Raw genomic sequence first — 12,220 nt, forward strand, 5'->3', positions numbered from 1 at the left:
ATAAAAAAAGGTCAGACAAAGTACTGGTTTCCTTTCACGTTTTTTTCATATAAAAAGATATTCCAACAGTTCCAGTGGGATTTTCTTGTATAGCTTTACTGAACGCTGATTAAAGAAAATGAACATCAATCCCACTGCTAACTTAAAACAAAACGCTAAATTAATTTCAGTGGGAGTTCTGGATGCATAGGGAGCACAGCGTGGCGCCCTTGGATTCACACACACAGCTCTCTTGGGAAATGACAAGAGCCCTGCAGACATATAGAAAGGCAAAATTTACTCCACGTTATTAAAACTCGGTGCAAAAATAATCCAAACACATCTTCAAGAGCCTTAAAACTGCTTCCGCGAACCTGACCTTTGAAATTATCAGCTTTTACTGCACTATTTCATTTTCCACTTCTTACTTTGAAAACTCATCCTCCCCCCCCCCCCAGTCATCTGTAAACCGAGATCTGTGACAGCAAATCTTTTTTGTGTTACTGAAATTTTGATCTGCGTTTTCTCAAACCGCTGAGCCCGGTGTTAAAACGAGTACCTCTGATGGACCGGGGCTCCCTAGAAGCCCCGCATCTCCGCGCCGGGCACCGGCAATGGGACAGCGCCAGACCCGCTGCAGGGGCGCAGACGGAGCCCAGGTGTCCCGCGTCCTGCTGATGGGCTCCGGCTGAAGCAGCTGGGGTGGGGAGAGCGCCCAGGGATGGGGCTCCGGCGGCTGCAGCCGCAGTTCGGGGCCGGTAGCCCCCCGCGGCCCCGGAGGCGCCTTCTCCAGTGCTCAGGGCAGAAGCTCCCCGCCGGACCCGGACCCGGACCCGAACCCGAACCCGTGCGCGCCCGCGGCTCTTTGTTCGGCGGTGTGGGAGGCCAGAGCGGCCGCTCCCCGCGGAGCACGAGCTCACCCCTGAACCCCGTTCCGCGGCCACAGAGGTGAACCGCGGAGGACAAGTTTCACCACAGACGGACAGACAGATGACGGGTCCTGCGGGGGCTGCCAACCCTCCTCCCGGCCGCCCCCCGCCTTACCTGTCCACGGGTGAGGAGGGCTGCACCCCCGAGGACTTTGCCTTCGCGGCGCGCCCGGCTCCCGGCGGATAAGTTTCTGCCCCTACTCTGCTTCTCGGCCCGGCGGCGGAGTTTACCCCGCCCGCCCCCTCCGTCAGTCCCTCCCTCTCTCTGCCTCTCTCTCTTCCACCGAGGGTGCCGGCGGACCGGAGCACAGCCTGGCCACGCCCAGCCGCTCCGCGCGGGTACCGCGGAGGTCCTGCACGTACGGCTCGGCAGGAGAGAGGCTGGTGATGCGTGTGGTAGGGCTGGGGATGCTCACCTGTACCCGCCGGGTCCCTACAAGGGCCAGCAAAGGGTGCGGGATCCAGGCGTTGCCACCCCATCCTCCTCCGTTCTCATCATCAAGCCCTTCTGCGTTTTAGTCTTCGTTTATTTACAAACTTACTGCGAGTTACCTACCCGGTTAAAACAGCAGCAGGAGAAATTAAACCTCAGACATCTTGTTTTTTTTCCCCACACAGGTTTTTTAGTGGAAGAGGTTTCTCTTTTTGAGAGAGCTCTTCTAAGAGGGGTCCCACAGCAGGACGAATTGCAAAGAACGGCTCTGGCAACACATTGCAATTTTTGCAGCTGTTGAGGAAAGCTAGGTCACTGCCTCTGCCCAGCCAAGCCCTAAGAGGACGGAGGAGCAGGCGCACCACCTGCGATTGTCTGCTGGGTTCAGTCCTGACGCATTTATTACTATTATTGCACTGTGCAAGCACAGTTCACTTCCATATTACATAATTGAGCGTTGCTATGTTGGTAGCCCTGTCATTCACTCCCCGGGGCAGTTGCAGGCTTGGGGAGGAGGGCTTTATTTCGACGTAGTCAGTTGGTTTGGGGGTTTTTCCTGACAGTTTTTGTTTCCTTTGATTTGGCTTTGTTTACCGACCTTCCCTACTGAAAGTCATATTTATCAGCTCGAATACCAAAGACAGCCCTTAAAGTTTTGTTTCCCCCCCAGGCAGGCTACACCCTATTTGCAGAGAGGTCCATTGCATGAGTAGCAAAGCTGAATGTAAGTGAATCTCTACAGGAGGCTGAAGTGAGAAGCAGAGGATGGACGTATGTTCATGGCAGGCTTGGCTTCTGAGACAATATACTGTGTTAGTTGTAGTTTTCTGCTGGCTTCATGCCTGAAATTTCATTTCTGTAATCTAGTGAGAGACAGAGTCATCAGAATCATAGTCTGTCAGGAGAGAAGAGGCTTTTCTGACCAGTGCCTAAGGTCAGATAAAACTACCTGTGCAAAGTAGGATGTCTAAGTGTATTGTCAGTGAGGGATAACTGATAGCACTCCTGCCCTACAAACTAGCTTAGCCAATTGGGTTTATGTCACTTCAATAAAGCAACCTGTACAGTGACTATGAGCTCTTAAATATAAAGCTCTAAACAGTTTTAAGGCTGAGTAGCATCTCCCACTGGTATGGTTTCTCCTGATCTTGCAGAGAATATTTGAGCAAGATGTACTCTCTAGAGTACATCTCTATATACCTAGGAATATACCTGGTCATCATTACTGATGTAAGGAAGCAGGGGAACACTGCAGAACTAGTAGAACACAACTATTTTTTATAAGGCAAGTATCAGGCTAGTTATCAGTCAAAAATCAGTCTCTTTCGTTGTGTTTATCATTCAGATAAAAAAGCAGCAGACTTTCCAGTGCAGGATGGAAAGAGTCTGGCTGAAGGTTATGCAGAGGAGCCATCTGCACTACATTATGGTTTAACCAATGTCTGTGTGGACAAGTGTATCTGTTACATAATTAGGACATTTAATTTGGGATTGGGGTGTTTGCCCTCTTCCAGATCACCTTCTCCACCTTGGGAATGTCTATGCCCCTCTGCCTACATGCATCACCCCTCAATAAAGACTCTAGGGACAGACTTACAGCTGATATGTATGGTGTCAGCTCCGTGCGCTGAACAGGCAGTGGACCAGAACAGACTCATGGGTAGCTATTGGAAACTATTAGTGGCAGTACTGCTAATATGGCATATGAAAAAGTAATAGGAAAAGCCATATGGAAGCCCTTAAAAACTATTTGTTCTTCAACAGCTAGCTCTGAACTTTCAGGATCATGCCAGGGTTGAGTTTCCAGTTTTTTCTTTCACAGGCCTAAGAGCTAACTACTTACTTTCTTAAGAAAATGGACACTTGAAACTGTCTCATACTGAAATGACGTTTGGAGCCAGGGATTTAAAAACAAATTGAATATCATTTATAACACTAATATCTGTGGTGTTGGTAGCACTGTGAAAGTGGTGATGGAGTCATTAATGCCTTACTGAGCCCTATACCTTTGTGCTGCTGTAATAGGTTATGTTTATAGTGAACTCATATTAGCAGTAAATTCAGTTTGTACTGTATTCCAGGAAGGAAAATCTTTACTCTTGCAAAAATGCTGAACCAGTTGCCTATCGAAAGACTCAAGAAAGAGTCGTACCAGAAACTCTCGTCCTCTGTCACAGATATTTAAAGCTACATGCTACATACTGTAAATTTACTCTGAAGACCACCAATAAAATTCTTGAAAACATCATGTCCCATGCAGACTCACATATTGCAATGTTTTGCAGTCTCAGGCTCAGTCCTTACCTAATGACTCACTCAAGCAAAACATCTATTGAGGTAAATGGGAATTTGGCAATGAAAAAATATAGAGATTAGTCAAAATCCAAATGGGTAGAAACTCTCTGGTCTTTTAAGGCAGTCTGGTTCCTCATGTGGGCCCAAAGTTTGAGATTTAGAGCTTAATTCTCATTTAAGATTATTGAAGGACTTCCGATGGGCCTTCACCCGACAGTGTGCTGGCTAAGCAGGCTTTAGAAAACACCATCTGTGGCTGTTCCTGGTGCACACCAGGTTCCCAAGGTACAAATAAAGTCTATTTTTGTAAGATTATTCAATCTCCACTTTGCCTCCTGTATTCCTTCGTTTCCCCCCACAAGGGTGTTAGATGTTTCTTCACTCTTAACTACCTCTTTAATCCTCCTCCCTTTGGTTTGCTGTGGAGCAGTGTGTCTGACTGAGTCAGTGCTTGCTTGGATTTTCTCTCAGTGGTTGGTGTTCCTTCTTGTCCTTCAAGTGTCTCTCTCTCTCCCTGTTTTAAGTAGTAAAATCCTTTATCTGTCCCCTCCTGACCTCTCTGCATGTCTGGCTGCTGGGCATCTGCTTTACTTTTGTTCTCTGCTCTCCGGCAGCCATCCATGTTCCATCCGGCTGTGGCAGTCATCTACCTCTGCCTGTTCCCCTGGGGCCTCACATCCACACCACAAGGGGTAAAGACTGTGGAACTGGCTATTCCCTAAATGACAACTCACAAAATCATGGTATTCTGCCACTCAGAATATTTGGAATCCTTTCTATTGTCCCTGCTCTTCTTGTCAGTACAGTATGGAAGCACATAGGCAGTTTCTAGCTCTGCTATTGGAAAATTGTATACATGATGTAAATCATCAGATGGGCAATGCTATATATCTTCTGTAAATACACTTTCTTTCAACACAGTTAATGAAACAGTCTCTTTAGAGTGTTTGTAATTAAGACAGAACACGTTTTCACTGAGTAAATTAGCAAAGGTAAATTAAAGAATATGAAAATGTTTCTTTTCTACTCTTTGCATGCACACACATGCACACATACACAAACACACTTAGGAAAAAATGCCTGTGTCCAATAACCAAGCATAACATAACCAAAACAGTGTTTTGGCTTCTGTGCCCTCTACTGGCTGGCCTTTATGCATCTGTATTAAGAAAGGTACTTTAAAAAGTTGTATTGGAGTTACTGACTGTACTGGCACATTAGCAAAATTAGTTAACCACACTAATAAAATTACCACAAAGGATAAGTGAGGTTTACGAATCCTGCTGAATTGTAATTTCAAAATTATTTTCCCAAACATATGTTCAGATTCAAAATATTTTTAAATGTTAAAAGAGAGATGTCCAAAGCTGACAGAGCACTCTAAAAATTCCTAAGAAAAGGAGCAACTTCAAAACACAGATGTCTGTAGATGGGATGTTGTATAAATTCCTTTGTAATTTCCAATTTGTTAATGCAAAACCTTCCTCCTTTATGCATTTTTCCCCATCAAAAATGAATTATGAAAACTTATTTATCACTCTCTTTATACTATATAGGTAAAAATATACACATATGTCAATATTTTGATCTTAGACATTGAAAGGAAAAATGTTATTTCAAAAATAAATTATGGAAAAATCCACAAAGATGAAATTAAACATCTGATACAAGCATAAGCATACACAGAGGAAAACAGACAATGGCATAAAACTTAGATAGAAGTTCTATTAGAGCCATGCTCATCATCTGAAAGACCTGTGCTGAAACCTGCACTGGCCTCACTGGCTTTACCAGCCAGAAGCTTTCAGCAGGAAGGCAAAGCAATTCAAAGCACATTTAAACCCCAGAAGTCCTGCCAGTCCTGGCTGAGGTGCGGAAAGGGGCCAGAGCTGCCATAGCTGTGGAGCTGAGAGGCGAGCTGAGTAATATCTGCAGTCTTTTAATCTGTAAGATGTCAAGATGGGACAATTTGAGATTAAAAAAATTTAGATTGTCTCACTCACCAAGTATTTTTTATTAATTACTGAAGAAGAAGTTATGGATTGTTCAAATGGCTGATGTACAGTTTAATTCAAGATGTTACATGTAAAGAACTGAAGGTATCTGTCTCAAAAAATTATGTAAAAATAGGGAGCTGTTCTGCATATTTACCACTTTAAAAATGTCAGAAAAAAAGTTTAAAATTGAATGAGGGACCTGATGGGCTCAAAGAAAAAATGAGCAGCAAAGATCCAAGCTCCTTAAACCCCTCTTGTTTATGTCCGTGTGCAAGACTAACTTCAGACAAGGCTCTTGGCCGTGGCATTATTCTCTGTTAATATTTTCTGTGTGAGTAGGTATCTGGGACTATACCAGCACAAGACAAAGCCACTTCTTTGCATTGACAGTTCAAATAAAAGCAATGGCACTGTGGTCTTTAAAATAATACCTGGGCTAATTTCTGCTGATCTTCATCTAAAGTCTCTTGCAGTTCCTGCAAGCACAGCCCCTCCTCCTGTATGCTCACCCCCCTGTGTGCATGGCTTAGCTTATCATCAGTCTTGTATTATTTCAGAGCCCCTGGCTGTTATTGCATGCAAACTATACAAGAACAAAAAATGTTTTCTCTGTCCTTTAGCCATCACACCAGCCAGGAACGTCAGGGAGTGGTGCACAGTGAAGCATGCATGGAGCCTCTCAGAGATCCCTCTGCACGATCCCCTGGAGTCAGAATCCCTTGACTGAGAGAGGCTCACCTACCCTGTCAGGTCCTTGTCTCCTCTAACACCCATTATCGCCTGCACAGAAAATGCTCTGGCCAAAGTCTTCAACAAACGGGTGCTCTGAGGCCAGTCTGGGATGCTTGCATTTTTCTGGTACATCAAATCACCCTTGTCTGAAGTCGGTAAAGCCAATGTGGTTTTATACTGAATTAAACCAGATTGACCTTAGGCCCCAAAAGAAACATTTTCTTTCCAAAGATGACTGTTAACATGAGCGCATTCTCTGATGAAGGTTGTTTGGCCTGCTAGACACCAATAGAGGGGGAAGACAAGGAAATGGCAGCCTCTGGAAAACAAAAAGTTGTGCCTAATTTCACAGCTTCCAAAAGCTCACAGTTTCCACAAAGCTCCCTCTGTGCAAGGCAATGCCTGGCCCCTCAGCTCCTTCAAGATGATAATTTCACTTAGAGATACCAATTTCACTTTGAGGTACCAAAACTTTGGGGTTTAGCACATACTTACATTCTCAAAACATTGATGGGGTGATGACTGGTGGGACTCCATATCAAAGTCTTTCTCAAGCTTTTATCACAATCAGAAGTGGCAGAACAGCCAGGACTGCTGACACAACCCCTTTCCTAACCAAAAAGAGACCAATGCTTCTGCTAACACTGATACCATCACTGGTAGAAAAGATACCAGAGTCACAACATATCTTATCTTCCACAGCAGGGTGTTTACAGACTCCACTTGCCTTATAGTATTAACACATGCCAATCTACAAAACAGCTCGTATGAGGGACTGTGCTCTCCATTACTTTATTTAGGTGCTGTTAACAGTGGGCAGTACATAAGTCCTGTTCTCCTGTGAATTCTGCTTACTGAATAGCCCCTTACTGCTAGGAAAAATAAAAGAGTAATCCCTTTCTCCCTTGGTAGCAGCAGACATGGCTTCAAATAGAGTGAGGGAGCAGATTTACTATACAGTAAGCTGACACTTTTTTATAGACTAACTTTCTAAAACAAGCATGCTGCTTAAAGGAACTTTTGCATTAGTACTTTCTTCCTTGCAATTTCAGAGCTGTATTTATCATCTGTAAAGAAAGCATATAAGCAATGTCATATAACTAATGATTGCAGATCAGTTTTCCTTTGAGTCCTCAATAGGTGCCAAAGCATGTTTAACATATTAGTTGAAAATGCATAATCAATGCTTCCTTAAAAATATTTTTCTTCATATAGACATGGCTTTGTAAACTGACTAGAACAAGGTCTCACTTCTTTGTACAATCAACATTATCTGGCCCAGACTTTTGGCATGAACTTTGAGGCACAGTAAAACATGTAATATTACCACTCATTTGCATGGTTTTCATCCCACCTTCCTGTCTGTCCCAGCATTCACAGCCATGGCAGAGCCAGGCAGTTGTGACTTGGTTTTTGCATCGATTCAGTGCTGGCTCAAAAAAAAATGGGTGTGTTTCTAATTAGGTTACAGGTTTAAACAGACTGAAGCATGTGCATACAGGTTGTCCTGAGCCAAGATGTCATCTGGAGTCCAGCCCTAAAATGCCAAATTAAGCCTTGGTGCACACACACAGGGTTTCTTTGGAAGCCTCTCATGCAAGAGCTAACCGTCTCTGAACTTTATTAGCACGTGAAATGCAAATAGTAGGAAAAGTGTTGTGCACACTCTGACCACTTGTACACGTGAAGTAGAAGGCTGTGTGCATCCCAAAAGCTAGTGGCTACTTAGACAAGTCAAAAAAAAAACCAACCAAAACACCCTAGCTAGATACAGACACAGGACAAGAGATGTAAGAGTGAACATATTAGAGGACTTCTAGATATGCTGCATGTCCTAGTTTAACCTGGTATAGATGACTGAACTTCTTTCTGGACCAAGAAATTTAAGCTATTGCTCTTCCCTATGTGCTATAGCATTTGGACTCATAGCTGCCCAGCAGTGACTTACTACTTCTGTTTGCCAGCAGTTTGCTCCAGAGGGGTGCTTGAGCAGAAGAAAGGGACAGCATTACATGTCTGAGAGGCAAGCTGGTATCCCTTTACATAATAAGCCTGTACCACTAAATCTCAGACCACAAGTTTCTGCAGCAGGCAGATTTTTCATAATCAAATCCTGATGAGGAACAGGCCCTTTAAAAGGGTTGCGCTAGTCTCTGTTGTTGCTTTGCAGGTAATTGTGGAGCAAGACAGCAAGGGTCTAGCTGTGTGTGATCCACAGCTGATCTGACTTTCATTGACTTACACCAGGCAGACAATCCAAAATCAAAGCAGAGGCCCAGTTTTTGTGGTCCTCCATCTTAGTTTCATGCTGTAGATGTAATTTTAGGCCTTTTGAGTGCTGGTAAAATGTAGTTTCCCTTCCTTCTTAGGGGCTTCATAGGGGTTTTCATCATCATGAAAGCTGAGTACTTATTTCCTTTTTGATTTTCAGAGGAAAACGGGGGCATGTGGATAATTCTGGTGGAAAGCTTGATGGAGTCCTTGCCAGCATAAGAACTTCCTAAAGGAAGGAGCTGGCGGGAGATGAAGACTGATGGTGGGTTCAGAAAGGAGTGTTTAGTAGGAAACTAGGGGCAAGCTGAAAGCTTCAGCCAATGCTGTAATTAGAGCACATCCTGAGCAGCAGTAGTGTATCATACTTAGTATCATAAATGAAGGCCCTGTGACCATGGCAGAGATGGCAGTTTACAGCACTGACCACTCGCATTAGGTGACATTGTGGTCCTTTACTCACATCAGTCTCCACACAAAGGGAACAGGTTTGCATTGAATGACTCATAGCCCACACTTGCTGGGTAATTGCAGCTTCAGTATCTGAGTCAGGAGGAGGTGTTGGTATGAGATCAGCCCCCAAGAGTTTAGGAAAGAGGGTACTGCTATGTTGTCAGACACAAACCTTTGGTAGGTAGCTGCCTTTTTTTCCCCCTTTATGTTGACTGAACTTAAATTACCAGGGTTTTGTCTCTTTTGCTGTTCTAATCATTCATTACCTCATTCCTCTGTCAATTAGAAGAGTTTGAATAGCCAGGTTACAGGCATTCATTGTTAGTTCATATTTCTTTCTTCTTGACTAAGTAATGTATTCCAGATAAAACTTCTTTTCTGGTGTTTTCCTCATCATATTTGTAGACAGCAGATATATCCCTCCTCAGAGAGAAGGATTTGAAAGAATTCCCTTTGTGAGAAGAGATCAGCATTGGCCTGAAGGTGCAGCATGCTTGTCCTGACATGGTAAAAATGAGCACTGCTACTAGGTCTTTGACATTCCAGCAGAGCTACTCCAAGGCTGAGCGAGCCTTTCAGGTCACTTTGAGGGCTTGCTGGTGAGAAGGCAGGTCACTGCTGCTGTGCTCCACCCAGGGCTTGGGCAGCACCAAGCACACCCAGAGGGACATTAGATAAACACCGAGTCTGGCCAGAGAGAGGGAGGGCTGAAGCCAAGCATACAGGGCTTTCAGAGACAGAAGACACAGTAAGGACAAGTCTACATGGGGTGTATTTTCCTTATGAATCTGGATGCCAAATAAAAAACCAGAAGGACTGTGCCCTGTTCATGGTTCTCACAGGCCAGGGCTGAACAGCACACATTCCTCATCTTTATCTTGCCCACAAGTCAGTTGAGCATGTTAATTTGAGATTGAGGTGTTTGAAGTCAGTATTAATTAGAGCACAGCACCATATCCCTTGGACTGCATCGAAGTTGATGTGACAACAGACTTACCTCTTATCTCCTGGCACTAACCCTCTTTGGTACTATTATATTATGAAGTACACAGTAACAAAGAACCCATTGCAACAACAGCATAACTCCCATATCTGTTAACCACAAAGTACAAGTAAGAAGATGTGGGGGGGGTGAGGGACTCGTTTTGTTTTGTTTTAAAAAACATTCTTAATTTGTTTTCAGTCTGGTTCCTAAGGAAGCTAGACTTATGCAAACTGCTATCTATTGCCTGTCCATCAGTTTTCCTCATCATCAGTGCTGCTATATGCAATACCTTTTGAACTTTAATAAATTTCAAGCAAATGTAGTGAAAGAGATCTCAAAGCTGCCTACATTTAATGTAAATCTGCTAAGGAGATAGAGAAGTGCCACATTAATGCTCCTGGTGATGGAAAGACAGTCATCACTATTCAGTTTGTTTTAAAGGGATTTAGGAGAAACAGCCAGTTAGCACTAATGTAGATGGCTGGAAAACAGCAATTTCTGCATGGCTTCTGGAAAAGCCACAAAGCACACTGCTTTCTGCTCAGCTGCTGGGATAAGTAAAGGTGGAAGACCTGTGAAGGAGATGGAAGTAGGGGAGAATTGACCTGAGGGACCTGTTAGTGATAAAGGGATGAAGAGGCAATGGGGACACAAAAGGGAGCTGTTCATACAGTTTTGGGAAGAGGGAATAAATGCAGGAAAATATGACACAAGTTTATAGCAAGAGTACAGCAGAGTCACAGAATATACCCCACTAGGACAGTTTATCTCCTCCAGCTGCTTCAGATTCATTCCCTTGCAGAATTCCAACAAAATCCTCCTTGCTGTTGAACACAGCTTCATCACTACAGCTAGTAACTACATTTGTTGAAAAAAACTGTCAAGATTTGACTACGTGTCTCATTTTCCATCTTGTATGTGCTTTAGAACCTCTTGAAAAGCACCAGCCTTCATATGTTGGCTTGAGTTCAAAATCCAGGAGCAGTTTAGGCCCCTTGGGGTTTTTTTGCCCTGCTCTCTCAGACTCACATAGTGAAAATAAACTGTCACATGACTGTATGTTACTCACTTCATTATGAAAGTTAGGCTTTCCTTCTGTTCAGTTCTCAAGAGGATTGTTAATAATTACATACACATATAAATATATAAATAGTAAGATATATAAATACCAAGATCTGTATGTACAGATATATATAGAAAGAGATATATCAATATTCAGATATATTTAGCTGTGTTTTGTTAGGGTTTTTTTTCAAGACCTCCCCTCTGTGTGGTTCTGAATGGTTTCAGGGGGAGCTAACTGGTTTGAACACATTTTCAACACATGAGCAAAGTTTGGTTTGACATGGGACAGCCTGAAGCAGTGACTGGAACACCAAGCGTGTCAGTGCCATTCTTAAGGGTACAGCCCCTGAGCTGAGAACAGCAAAGACTTGTTAGCTTTGTCTTCAGAAGACCCCAGCTACAGCATTTGAGTATTTCTGGAGATAATACACAAATGGTGGGAGATGTTGAGGAGCACGAAACAAATATATGACATCCCTACCTATTTCTGCCTGATGAGAGCCTTTGCTTTTTCTCACTGGTGGGCCACATGGTTTTGAGGCAGTTATGAAAAACAGAGAGTCTAAGTGTGCTTTCTGCACATTCTTTTTACAGGTATTCATTACATCTAGGGGGAACAGTCCCTGGAGATAGGCAGCCTTTTAATGCTGTATTAAGACAATCTAATGCTTTATACACAGGACACAAGCAGTCTTGAGCATATTTCATTACCAGATCCTTTTGCAAACACCGAATAACTGGTTGTCACGATACTGTTGCAGCTACCAGGGGAATACAACCAACCTTTCTTTAGAAATTCAGTTACTGTGACTAGGTGACCAGGATTTTTCCAGTACTCAAGAGGACAGTGTTGCAAACTGTCACCTAAGCTCTACAAATGAAGACCTCCAAGATTTGTGTGCAATTTGTGATCACACAGCAGATTTCTGATTGTGCCACATCAGTAACAGGAAAGGTCCTTCCCAAATGCATAATTTCACAGAATTATGGAATGGTTGGGGATGGCAGGAACCTTAAAGATCATCTAGTTCTAACCCCAGTACCATGGGCAGCAACACCTTCCACTAGACCAGGTTGCTCC

Source organism: Melopsittacus undulatus, chromosome 3, assembly GCF_012275295.1.
Source record: "Melopsittacus undulatus isolate bMelUnd1 chromosome 3, bMelUnd1.mat.Z, whole genome shotgun sequence".
NCBI lineage: Eukaryota > Metazoa > Chordata > Aves > Psittaciformes > Psittaculidae > Melopsittacus > Melopsittacus undulatus.